General features: G+C 31.8%; 1 protein-coding gene and 1 pseudogene across 8 annotated transcripts in view; both read left to right on the forward strand.

Annotated features, from left to right (window-relative positions):
* Window positions 1–14,865, forward strand: part of PIG-S (phosphatidylinositol glycan anchor biosynthesis class S) — a 227,528-nt gene that overhangs the window by 1,943 nt on the left and 210,720 nt on the right. The window lies entirely within an intron of this gene.
* Window positions 7,706–10,816, forward strand: LOC148936259 (uncharacterized; annotated as a pseudogene).

Consider the following 14,865-nt stretch of genomic DNA (forward strand, 5'->3'; position numbering starts at 1 on the left):
CCGCACGCCCGCACGCCCGCACGTCCGCACGCTCGCACGCCCGCACGCCCGCACGCTCGCACGCCCGCACGCCCACACGCCCGCACGCCCGCACGCACGCACGCACCCACGCACCCACGCACCCACGCACGCACGCACACAGAGTGATGTGAACATTCCAGTCAGACTTTGAAATTTTATAAGAAATTTGATTCTGAATAAAAAATTTCCTGTAAACGTAAGACGAAAAAATGCTTCCTTAAAAAAATAATGCCCAAAAACTTAAAAAATTACAATTATTTTATTTTACACCTTTGCAAATATCAGGAAGAGTATGTATTTTTTAATACAACAAAAGTTGTAGAGAATTAAATTATCTTTCAATTGAGAGCAAAATGATTGTAGTATGTTGTATAAGTTTTAAGGTTGTAACCAGTTTAATGTCAAATGTACAGAATAGTGTTTTTTCGGTTCCATAAAGAAAAAAAAACTTTTTTTTCATATTTAAATCTATTATCATAGGAAATTGGAAACAATTGGAACAAAGAGCAAGATTAGTAGCAAGTGAACAAAAGAGTGAGGATCGTCTCTTTATACTGGACTGCTGATGGCAGTGATGGGAGTAGAAAGACGCGTAGAGTGAGAGGCAGATAAATTCTTACTTCCTTCTCTGTTTACTAAAACTGGATCGGATTGCAAGCAACAATAATCAATCCGATTTTAGTAAACAGAGAAGAAAGTTCATTCATTTATTTGCCTCTCACTCTACGCGTCTTCCTACCCCCACCACTGCCATCAATCCAGTCAATATATCGATGGTGGGGATAGTTTCCTACCGCACACAAGCGACATGTATATATATATATATATATATGCTGCCTGAAACTAATTGTCTTAAAATCTATGAAATGTATTACAATTATTTTGCTCATTTAAAAGATAATTTAATTCTTTACAATTTTGTTTTTTCCACACTTTTGATAAAAAATGCATATGCTTCCTGATATTTATAAAAATAGATAAAATGTATAACCGTGATTTTAGAAGTTTTTGAGTACTAACTTCTTAAAGAAACATTTTTCGGCCTATGTTATAAAAAACTTTTTATTCAGGATCAAATTTTCTATAAAATCTCAAAGTCTAGTTTGGGTATAGACCACTCTGCGCGTACGCGCGTGCGTGTGTCTATACATGTGTGTGTGTGTGTGTGTGTGTGTGTGTGTGTGTGTGTGTGTGTGTGTGTGTGTGTGTGTGTGTTTGATTGAAAAATATACAAATTTGATTGAATGCGTCAATATCATTCAAATCTATGGTCAATCTATTTCGAAATGTTATATGAAATAGCACCTTCCCAACAATATATAACCGAATATGTCAATAGTGGCACGTAAAAAATCGATCAGTTCTCCATCTGTCGGCTATATAAAAAGAAGAAATCAGGAACATTTCCGACACATTTTATTTTTTTATTATAAAAAAGAGAAAAACGTTGCGCAAGTCACAGAAGAAATTTGTCGTTTACGGACAGGATGCTCTAACTAAACAAATAGTAGCGAATTGGTTTCGCTGATTTTGAGATGAAAATTTCGATGTCAAATATGTACATTGTTTTGATCGACCTTTTGTGGAAAATGTTGATGAAATTTTTTAAAACAATTGAAGAAAATCGTCATATGAGCTATGACATAGCTAAAGAACTAAACATTTATTATAAAACCATTTTGAGGCACTTGTGTAAGGCTAGATACACAAAGAAGCTCGATATTTGGGTGCCATGTGATTTGACAGTAAAAAATTTAATGAATCGAATTTTCATTTGCAAATCGCTGCTGAAACGAAACGAAATTGAGCCTTTTCTGAAAAGATTGATAACGGGCGATGAAAAATGGATAACATATAATAATGTTCAAAAAAGATCGTGGTCGAAACGGGGTGAGGCACCACAAACAATCACAAAGTCCAGATTGACGCCAAAGAAGGTGATGCTGTGTGTTTGGTGAGACTGGAAAGGAATCGTCCATTATGAACTGCTGCCGTCAAGCAAAACGATTGATTCTGACCTCTATTATCAACAAATGCGATTGGAGCAATCCATTCAGAAAAAATGGCTAGAATTGATCAATAGAAAAGGCGTTGTTTTCATATATGCGGCTTAGCATTATCTCTATCATGAGATAATGCTAAGCCGCATATATCTTTGATGACTCGACAAAAATTGAGAGAGCTTGGCTAGAAAGTTTTGATGCATCCACCGTAGAATTCTGACTTCGTCCGATTATCATTTGTTTCGGTCTTTGCAGAACTCCCTTAATGGAGTAAACTTGACTTCAAAATAAGCCTGCAAAAATCATTTATCTCGATTTTCCCGAGAAATCACAGAAGTTCTACACTGGTGGAATAATGGCTCTACTTGAGAAATTGTAAAAAATCATCGATCAAAACGGCATATATTTGATTTAATAAAAAGTTTGTAAACAATTTAAAAAATATGTTTCACTTGTATTCCAACTTGTAAAAAGACTTTTTCCGTAACCCAATAATGAAGTTTGTAACGATGCATCCCAGCATCGTTCCGAGCTGGGAATGAGAATGCCCATCTCATGCGGATGTCCATCTGCGAAACATAACATAAGCGTTGTTAAATTTCTGAATAGTTTGCGCATAATTAATCACGGTCCACGAACTATACATAGAACTTGCAAGCATTGACTTAGTGCGATGCGGCGAAAATATCCGAGCGCCGAGGGGACCCGAACGCTGAATTCGTAGCGTGACAAACAAGTAAATGCGACAAACAAATTATTTATTTTTATTGTCATAATTAGGGGGAAAATGATACCTGCAAATCGATTCGAATCTTTCTGAATTCGTCGAATTATCCGCGGGGTATAAAAAGCCCAAACCAACCACCAACCGAAACTAACAGAGATTATCGGAATTATCTGCCAGGCTCGCATAAACGAAATTGACTCCGATCCTGACGAAGAGAAGTCAGAAATCGAAGTTGCAAATACGCAGTCACAGCCAGGAAATTACTGGTAAGAATTGATTTTCGAATCTTCTCCGAATCGCCGAATCCGCTTACCGGAGAAAAAACTGAGGTAGTGTGTTAACTGTCTCAACTAAGTGGTACTAAGTGGTACTGGTCAGTACCTTATTCCGATAAGAACACAGCAAAACGGCATTCGCCATCGCCAGATGTTTCTGGCCGTTGTGCCCTCATGATCGAATACGATAGTGCGTTCGCTGTCGCAAACGGCCGCCATCGTTTCGTCCTTCGTGAATTTTCTGCGCATCCGCGTCCGCGATTGATCGCGCCCGCAACTAATCGATCCATATCCGCCGAATCGTACCGTCGCCGCGCCGAAACCGATCACTGTAAAGATCCGACTTACGTCCGCGTTGAAGTTGACTGCATCCGTCGTCACAATTCGCATCCAATCCGCATCCGCGTCTGTGCCGAAGCCGACCCGCCGTCACAATTCGCTCCCGATCCGCATCCGCGTCCACGACCACGCCGAAACCGATCGCATCCATCGAACCATTTTCGCATTCGCACCAAAACCATCTTTGTGAACTTGGCATTCGACTTTCGAAAAATTTATGACAGTCTGTCCTCGCCGGGCATGTCGTGCGAGTTCGGGTGTGCGGACGTGCTCGTTGGTTACCGGGTTCGGTAATTAATAAAATAATTTGACTCGAATGTTTTGTTAAAAGAATGTATATTTATCTGAAATAATCTAGGTGGCTACACAGCGGTGTTGGTTCGCCTAGCTCGCTTGTTGGCGGGCATTAAGTATGGCTGGCCATGAGGTTTTCGGTGCGTGCGAAGTGTGCGGAGTGTGTCGGGGCGAGAGATTGGCTCGTATCCGGGCCTACTGATCGCGTTGGCGCGCGATTGGTTGAGCGGTGATTCGGCGGTAGCGCTCGCAGTGCATGCCGCGTTGCGCGGTATTTTCGCGCGGTCGATGTTAGGAGTGAGAATGCTCGCTCCGGTTCGTGAATTTTGCACGAGACACAAGCTTGTCGGGGACCGAGAATACTCCGTTCCGGTTTGCTCGTATCGTTAGCAAGGAAACGTTGAGACCGAGAATGCTCGGTCTCGAGGGAAGCGAGAGTCAAGTATGCTTGGCGGGGACTGAGAATACTCTGTCTCGATTTTCCCACTTTTTGCGGATGGATACCCGGTGTCGAGTATGCTCGGCGGAGATCAGGAATGCTTGGTCTTGGTTTCTCGGTATCGGTCGAAGATGTGAACGGGTCGGAGGATCGGATCGGTCTGGTCTTTTATCCTGGATCGGCCGAGTTTATATACCCGGTCGCATTTGTTATTTTTAATTAACAATATAGCGCGGGTCGTCGGCGGTTTGACGGCGAATGCGTGTTCGGTTGCGCGCATAACGATCGATGCGTTCGGTATCTAAGTGCGCGTATCGGTCGATGTGTTCGGTAGCAGGCACAGAGCTCGGTCGCACTTATACTTAGAACGATGCACGGGAAGCGTATCGTTACAAATTAATTTGTTTATATGGAAACAGTTAGTATTTTGTTTGTAGTTATTTGTAGTAATAATAATTTCGTTTGTAGTTCAATTCATTAAAAGATATTAAAATTTAAAAAAATTATTTGCACTCGACTTTAAGATATTTTAAATCCGCTTGTGCAGTCTTTTTCAGAATCGTTTGTAGTTGTTTGTAGTGCTTTTCGTTTTATTTGTAATCGAATCATTCAAAAGTTATTTATATTTTTCATAAATATTGATATATATATGAACAATTATTATATAAAAGTATTACTTTTTAATGGAAAAAAGTTTTGCAAATTTTTTTTCATAAAAAGTATAATATAAATAATATATATTTGTATCTTTTAAAAACTCTTCCTTCCAACCTAAGTAATAAATCATTTTATTTATTTTTCTTTTAAAATTTTATTATCAATTATTGACGCCAATTATATCTTCTTAAAAGATAAAAATAATATTGAAGACGCATATCACCCAAAAATTTTTCTATTTCAATTCAAATATTATATTATAAAGTTATGCAATCTTATGTCTAATGTTCAAATAATATATAATATTCAATATACAAAATAAAAATAAAAGCTCAAGTACATATTTTTGTACCTAAGAGCATCAGACATACAAAAATTTAGTGCGCCCAAATTACTTTTCAAGTCAGATTCAGAAACAATTATATTTAATATAAAAGTAATTAATAACGAATAAACGTATATTAGTAATTAATTGTATAGAGTTAATTGAATTTAATCACTATTGATAAAAAAGTAAGTTGTAAGGACATAAATAAAAAAAAAGTATTAAAATTTATCATTATTTTAATTTAAAAAATTGTCTATTCATCTAGTCTTGTCTAAAACATTGTTAAGTTTTAATGCGATTCGGGCGCGCCAAGTTTTTGTATGTCTGTTTAATGCTCTTAGGTAAAAATATGTATTTAAGCTTTTATTTTAATTTTTTTAAGAATATATAACTGGCGCCAGTAATTGATAATAAAATTTTAAAAGAGAATTAAATAAAATAACCGTTATCACTTGAGGAAAGGAAGAGTCTTTGTACTTATCATTTGGGTTTTATTTTTTAAAAACAATTATATATTGAATTTTCCATGAGATAATATAATCTTAACCTTGGCGACATTTTTTTGATATCAAGTTTTTTATACAAATGGTGCATATTATTGAAGTTGAGTATTATATATATTATTTGAATACGCATTTAGATTATGTAATTTGTAATATAATACTTGAATCGAAATAGAACAATTCTTGAGTGCAAAGATATGTATCTTTAATTTTATTTTTATTTTTTGAGAAGATATAATTGCTAATAATTGATAATAAAATTTTTAAAAAGTATACACTGCGCGTAAACTTGGTGACTTTTTTTACTTTTTTTTATCAAAAGTATGTTTGTTGTGATATCATTCATTTTGTTGTGTTAAATATTTTAGAGACAGTTCAAATTATAACATTGTTGCTAATCTGAATTAGGATTATGTTGCGATACGTGACGCGTGGCGGCTAATCGTAAACAAAGATGCTTTTCTATCAAATAAACAATGAAAGAGTACATGCATAAATAAAAGGACACTGCAGAATTTATTATTTAATTTCTTTGTTATTTTTGTTTAATTTAATTAGCTAATTATTTCATTGGAATTGGGAGCGCGTCGTAAAAGTAATAAGTAGAAGTAAAAAACGCTTCTCAATAAGATAAAAAAAGAGAAGCAGAATTTCGGAGGAAAGGAGGAGAGATAACCAAGAGAAGGCGCGAAAAGAGAGATATAACGGAGAATAAAGGCGAGAAATCCTAGAAAGAAATTAAAAAAAAGAGGCAAGGCAAGAAAGAGTAGATCAGAAGAGCAGAGAAGGTAACATCTAATAATCGTCACCTGCAAGATCAAGATCGATGAAGTAGGAAGGAATTGACAGTAAATAGAGATGGGAAGAATAATTTGATCCATAAATTAGGAAATGATAAATGAATAATACGAACAAACAGAGGATAACATGGGAAGAGAGAGCGTCGACGAGGGAGAAAAGAGAAGGAAACAAAAAAGGAAAAACAATTTTAGATCATCTAATACCAAGATCGAGAATGGGAAGTAAAGAGTCGATCAATATTTTAAACAAAAGAAGAAGAAACAAAGAAGAAGATAGAATCGGAGCGGAAAGAGAGCTAGGAAAATTCGAAAAAGCAAGGAAAACACAAGATCATCACCAGGAAGAAAGACACATTATAAAGAAAAAGAAGGATCAAAGGCAGAAATAGAGAAAGGAAGACAGAAATATGATGGAAAAAGACCAAAGAACAATAAAAGTATTTATGAAAGATATAAGAGAAGAATTTAAAAACACAATAGGAGAAATAAAAGCAATCAAAGATAAATGGAGAAAGAAAGAGGAAAAGTGGAAAAGAAGGATCAAAGAAGTAGAGAATAAGTAGAAAATTTAGTGACAGGAAATAGAGAAAAATGAAGATTTACGGGAAAAAATTAGAAAATTAGAAGAATTAAAAAATATAAGAGAGAGAAAAGAAAGAAGAAACAATAATGTAATAAAAAGATGGGAGGTCCCAAAAAGAGAATCATTAGAAGCGGCGGTGGAAGAAATGTTAAAGAATGAACTCAGCGTAGACTGTAGACGCGACTATAGAAGAAGCATATTGGACGAAAAGAGGGACAAACATGGTAACAGTCAAAATTAAAGGCAAGGATCAGAAAAAAGACGTTATGATAAAGAAAAAGAAACTGAAAGATAAGAATATATTAACAGATAATGATTTAACTTGGAAGGAGAGGCAGGTGCAGAAAGAAATACGCATGATAGCAGAAGCGGAAAAAGAGAGGAGAGTTAAAGTGAAGATCGATTATAGGAAGTTGCAAGTTAACGAGAAGAAGTTTGTATGGAAAGGAGAGAAGTTGAAAGAGCAAAAATTTTTGGAGCAGATAGAGCTCCAAAAATTTTAGGCTTATAGCTAGTGAGCAGACGGAGGGAGGAAGAGCCCGCATAGCCATTCCGCCGAGATCTGATGAGAGCAGATTGCGGGGGAGGACGGGGCAGAAAAAAGGAAGCAGAGAAGCAGAAGAGAGACAAAACACAAGGGCAGTGACACAAAAATACAGGAATACAAAAAAGAAGACAAAAATGAAAGAATAAAAATAGAAATAGGTACAGAAACAACAAAAACATTGGTTTCTGAAATGTTGCAGGACTGGACGACAAAGATGTACAATTTTGGGAATGTATCAAAGAATTCGACATAATCGAAATGGTTGAAACACGGATAAAAGAAAAACGCTGGAATAAACTAAAAGAGCGCATGCCGGAGAATTTCAACTGGAAGTGTCAACATGCCAAGAGAAAGAAGAATAAAGAGAGAGCAATAGGAGGAACCATTATAGAAGTAAAAAAGAATATCGAGGAGAAGAATAAGAAACAAAAGAAAAAAGGACTGAAGGAGTATATGTAAGGAGAGTAACTACAAGAAAAAATAATTGGGAATTAATAATGATATATAATAATCAAGGAATAATCGAAATTATGACAGAAATCAAAGCTTTACTATCCGAAGATAATGGAGGAAATCTTTTAATAGGCGATTTCAATGCCAAAATAGAAAAAGAAGGAACTCTTATTTGGAAAGATAAAGAGGTAGGCAGAGAATCAAGCGACAAGATGATAAACATTGAGGGTAAGAAATTTCTAGAAGAGGTAGAAGAGAGAGGATGGAACATTCTGAACGGTAATATAATCGGAGATGAAGGGGAATTTACATAGGTAGTTCAGTAATTGATTATGTAATAGGAAACATCGAGACAAGAGAAAAGATTGAGAAGCTGGTAGTTGAAGAGAGAACAGAATCGGATCATTTACCAATTTGTTTATATATACAGACAGAGGATAAAATACGCGCTCTGGATACAGGACAAAAAGACAGGAGCATAAACTTTAAGCAACAAATATGAACAAATAGAAGAAAGAATTGAGAAGTTCAGGGAAATTTTAAGATCTCGGAAATTTAAGGAAATAAATGTGGAAAATGCATGGACAGAGCTAAAAGAGGGGATAAAAGCAGCTACACAGAAAAAAAATATAAAAAAAAGAACACTAGGTAAAAAAAAGTGACGGAATAAAGAATTCAAAGAGAGGAAGAGAGAACTCAGGAGATTTCTCAGGAGAAGAACAAAGAAGAACAAAAAGCTATTATAAGAATATATTGATATAACAAACAACAATACCAGAATTTCTGCAAGAATAGGAAAGAAAAATTTAGGAATGAAGAAGATGAAAAAATAAGGAAAATCAGTTCGGAAACGGAAGCATGGCAATATATAAACATGGAAAGAAGGGAAAGAGAAAACATATCAAGATGAATTACAGAAGAGGAATGAAGACAATATTTTATAGGATTCCTCCGAGAGACAGAAGAAAGAAAAACGACAACAAAAGAGAAAGAACAAATATTAGATTCAGCGGATGAGATCACCCTAACGAAAATGGAAAATCAAATAAAGAAACTGAAGAAGAAAAAAGCTGCGGATGAAGATGAAGTAAAAAATGAAGCCTGATTATATTGTACAGATGAATCAAAACACAGATTATTAGAGATCTTACAGAGAGTCTGGTGGGGGGAGGGTTTCCTAAATAGTTGGAGAAAGGAAATAATAGTTTCTATATATAAAAAGGTAACATAGATAAAGTAACGAATTATCGTGGTATCTTGCTTCTCAATAGGGCATATAAAATCTACACATGATTGTAGAAGAATGGGTCAAATAGGAGGTGGAAAAAAATAAGATTCTTCCAGATACGCAAGCAGCGTTCAAAACGTAGCATGATGGATAATTTATATATTAAACTATATTGTGAAAAAGAAAAAAAATAAAAAAAGAAGAAAAGTATACGCATTTTTCGCAGATTTGAAAGCAGCTTTGGTATCATAAATAAAGAAAAATTATGGACAATTTTGAAGAAAAAAGAATTAAATAGACATTTGATAAGGAAAGTAGAAGAAATATAAGAGGAAAACAGTTAATACCGTGCTAGTAAACGGAATATACTCTAAATAGTTCTGGACAAATGCAGAAGTAAGACGGGGATGCTCCTTGAGTTCAACACTGTTCGCAATATACATAGCGAATATAGAGGAGGTGCTCCGGAGACAGGTGAGAGGTCTGGTGATCAACAAAGAGAAGATATGAAGTCTTGTGTATGCAGACGACATCATATTAATCCCGGCGAGGGAGGCTAACGATATGAGGAAAATGTTAAAAAAATTTTCAAGTTTTTTAGGGAAAAGAAAATGAATTCTGAGTGTAGAAAAATCAAAGATGATGACGTTGGAAAGATGGTGGAAGAATAAAAAAAGAACTGTGGCTTTGGAACAGAGCAAAGATAGAGGAAGTTAATCATTTTAAATATCTAGGTTATATGTTACAAATAATAATAGCGCAGATAGACATATCAAAGGGACAAATAAAAAAGCTATATGTGCTGTAAAGCAAGTTTAGGGGATAGAACAAAGGAAACAAAGGAATTCGCCAGAGACTTCAAAAGGAAAATATAGATGTTTGATCATTTAATGAAGAATATAATAATGTACGGAAATCAGGGGTTGAAAAGAGTACGAAGTAATAGAAAGGTGTCAGAATAAATTTATAAAATGGACATTAAGACTAGAGTGGAATACACCGAGATATATAGTTAGAGAAGAAACGAAAAGATAGGTGTTAAGAATCGAATTAGGTAAAAGAGCGATTAAATTTGAGGAAAAAATTAGGGCGAAATCGGACAATAAAATATTGATAGAGTGTTTTAGGGAAATAGAGAAATAGCGAAAATAAGAGGAAATGGGAATTGGAAAGAGAAATGTATTTTGGTAGGAATGGAATGTCGGGAGAAGAAGTTAAAAACTTTAGAGAAGAAGAGCGCGAAGTTGTAAGCAAACTAGTGGCAAGGGGCCTAAAAGTAAAGAAATAAATACAACATAATAAAATCCAGAATTCGAATGTGAAAAAAGATGTAAAGAATTATATACGATAGAGATACCCGAATATTTAAGGAAAGATAGTCATAAAGACCTTCAAAGAATTATTGCGAGATTTAGATGCGGAAACGAAGAATTAAGTAACAGATAAGAACGTATGTAGGCTGTGCCATACCGAGATTAAAACATTAGAACATTTGGCGACAAAATGTATAATAGAGATAAGCAATAGCACAAGAATAACTCAATTGCTAGGAGAAAAGGAAGAAGAAATCAGTTGGATGAAGAAAATTGTAAAAGCAAGGAAAAAAAACAAAAAAGAAATCTAGAAAAATAGAAAATTAGGCATATAGTAAAGTCAGAAAGAGATTTAACCTATGTAACTAAGCCTAAGAAAATATTTATGTATCATTTTAATACGTCTTAGGTTTATACATTGTTATCAAATTAAGAATTATGTAAGATCGATGTAGAACCCTTTCAAAGCCAAAAGGCACGGAATAAATATATATCTATCCATTGGAATTGTTTAATTGCATTTGGTGATAAATTCAAACGACAAAGACGATTGGTGAATTCCAATGGAATGATTGGTTGGCTATTTAAGATAATTGAAAATAGTAAGAGACATATAATTTATAATTTCATGTTTTTACAACTTTAGCATTGATATAAATCACAAAGAAATTCACACGAAATCGGAATACCTTAAAAAATTCTAACAGCGTTAATTTATATATGAGCAAAATTAACAAAATTATTACATGTTCTTATTTACAATATATTATCTAATAAATAATGAAAATTTAACAAGACCATTCAAAAAAGTAAGAATTGCTGTTTAAAAAAATTTTTATAAATATACAAAATCTTTATTGTATTATTTGTATATGTAAATATTTCATTAATTAATGTTAAAATGTATTAGTTATTAATATTAAAGTATAAAAGTAATATAAGTGATTATAATTATGAATGTAAATATTGTAATATAATAAAAGTAAATTTAACAATATTATATATACATATTTATATTTTGTATATTATATACTGATCTTGTTCAGATTTTTATTACTTATTAAGTGATATATTACAAATAGAATCATGCAATCATTTTTTATTTTTTAAATTTTCATTCTGATATCACGTGAATTTTTTTATAATTTACAACATGATTATGTGTTTATATTATTTCTAGAAAATTGTAAAAACATGAAATTGTAATGTCTTTTATCATTTTATGTTATCTTTATTAATCAATCGACCAATGATTCTATTGGAATTGACCAATCGTCTTTGTCATTAAATTTATCAATAAATGCAACTGTTCAATTCCATTAGATCAATAAAATTATGAAATTAATTTAAACTAATTTAAATGTTTCATTAAAAATTTATTCCTTGTTCATTAATTTTAATTAAATTTTTGTTTTTTATTTTGTTTTTATTTTTTTTTTACTTTTATTTTAATTTTTATTTTTACGATGATATGCGGAAAGATTGCGGAAATATGCAGAAAAATTATGAGATGATTGCGGAATGATTGCAGAAATATACAGAATAATTGTGGAACAGATGCGGAGATATCCGGAGAGATTGCAGAAAGAGAGAATTATGCAGAGAGACTGCAGAATGACCGTGGAATTATATATAATGTTCTTGTATCACGCTAAAGGCTTTATCGCAGCCGCCACATAGTGGCGAAAATTACAACCGTAGCCCATACGGCGACGATAAAAATAACAATGACAATGACAACATTTCTTAAAGTAAATTTCTAAATATCGGACTTTGGATCGTAATATTTACTAAAATGAAACTTATAAAGATATTTGTTTCTTGATATTGCTGATAGTGAATAGTTCAAAGTGTTTCGAAGTGTAAGTGATGTTGCGTTATAATCTACCTTGTAGTTCTAAGAAATGTATGAGTACTGTCATTTTGAATGCATGTATTTTTCATTGTATTGTACTTTTACGTATGTATATATGTTTTTTAATATTTTTCTTTAATTTACTTAATTTTTATTGAAATATTTTAGGATGTTGCTTTATAATTTTTTTCTGAATATCCTGAAAATGTATGATACGTATAATTTTAGTGCAATATATTTTTTTATACTTTTATTAATACAATTTCATTGAAAAGATAATTTAGTTTTATTAATAATTATTAAATATATCTTTTTGATATATGTTTTAAACAAATCATAAAAATAATAATTATTAAATATACTTTTTTGATATATTATTCAATAATATATAAAATAATATAACAAATGTATCATAATATGGTCAAGAATTGCATATCTTGATCGGTTATTGAGATCCGATAATTATGCTGGCATCTCATCGACATGTTATTTGGATTGAATATTGAATTGACGTCAGTAATTGATAGTATTTTAAAAGAAAATTAAGTAAAATAAGTATCGCTTGGAGAAAGAATTTTTAATTGACACAAAGATATATGTCATCATTTAGATATTTTCTTCTTTTTTTTCTTTCTTTCTCTCTCTCTTTTTTTTTTTTAGAAAATAATGCCAATTTGTAAAACAAAATAATTTTTTGCAATCATCAGGTAATATTGTGTATAATATTATTTTGTAAAATACCTTCTTTCTATTAAAAAGTAATACTTTTTCATAATATTTTTTTACATATACATTTCGCGCGCATTTGGTGACTTTTTTAACTTTTTTTATAAAAAAAATAATTTTGTTGTGGTATTACTTATTTTATTGTGTGAAACATTTTACAAGTAGTATATATGATTTATTTTTGGCAACATAATTACAGCGTAACATAATAAATTCAAAATCTACATATTAATGCCACATAAAACACAATTGAAAAATAGAAAGAAATTGCAAAGTTTCTTTGAACAGTAAAATATTATAAAGGAAGATTAATTGATACGAAATTATCACTGCTGTAAATATAAATTAATTATATAATAATAATTATTTAAATATAAATTAATTAAATATAATGTAATAATAATTCATATGCAATAAAATACAAGCAGATTTTGCGTTTAAAATAATTCTTTTTTATTTTTATGAAAATTTGAAAACATACATTTTTAAAGTTAATATATTGCTGGACACTGTTTTTATGTAATTTCTAGTGTAATTGTAGTGTAATTGTATTAATAAAATTTGCATCTGTATTTTATATGTTGCTTAATACATATTTTTATTAACTTTTTGATAGAAATTATATATTAATATCTTTAGCATCTCTGAGCCATTGTTTTTTCTTAAGTTTTACATGATCAATTTCAATTCAAGATTTTCCTTCTCTACACATACTTGTGTGGTTATTTTCTGCAATATCTGAGTATTAATATTTTAACAGCTGAACAACAGTATAATGTACAGTGTAATGAATGCTACATTGATTGGTATAGTTGATAAATTAAATTTTTGTTTATTTATTTATTATCTTCTAATGAAACTATAGTTAAACGAATAATTATTGCTTTGGTTGATATTAACTCATTTTTAATATATAACATTTCTTCCACAACGTTTACATTATATGATTTGTCATATAACTGAAATCAGTGTGAAAATATATTTAATAAATTATTCGGACTGTAACATTTTTTATTCAAATTCTTAATAGATTTGCAGAAATGATTAGTAGAAATAATTTAATGCTACATTCGATTTTTAAGATAATCATATTTTATACAAAGAGCAATAAGAAAAATTTTCGAATGCATCTTCTTTAATAGGAGCTGAAAAATACTTTTTTTAAAAATTATATGTCATAGGTATTTAAATTATTTATTCTATGTTTACATTGATACGCAAATAAATTTAATCACCCAGTTTATCATAATTAAATAAATGCTTTTTGATAACATTTGTTTATATGCAATAAATATTTTAATACCTCATTTGCATAACATGAAACCTTGTATATATTTTGAAAACTACAAAACCTATCTAGTATTTTGTGGAGCTTTTTTACCTGATTCTTAAATGGAAATAATCATTTTTGACAATATGCATGGAACGTCTTTAACCTTACCATAACGCTTTTTTGAAACGGTAATCATTTTTTGTTCTGATTTATGTATTTTCTTTAATTGATTATATTCTGTAATAGCTTCTTCATTAGCTATTAGCTTCATTAGCAGACGAAGGATCATAATTAATTAAATGTAATCTCTCCAAAGACATTATTCGAGATAATGCAACTTAAACCGATCAGGATCGCAACTATAAATAAACAAAGTTACTTGTATCCATAATAGCGTTTTGCAAACTCAATCCATGACTTCTATGAATGGAAATGCCAATAATTCAAAATATAATGGAAATCGTTTTCTACTAACATATCTATCCTTTAAACTTAATACTT

The sequence above is a fragment of the Pogonomyrmex barbatus genome, unplaced genomic scaffold, assembly GCF_055798465.1.
Source record: "Pogonomyrmex barbatus isolate J1 unplaced genomic scaffold, ASM5579846v1 scaffold25, whole genome shotgun sequence".
NCBI classification, from domain to species: domain Eukaryota; kingdom Metazoa; phylum Arthropoda; class Insecta; order Hymenoptera; family Formicidae; genus Pogonomyrmex; species Pogonomyrmex barbatus.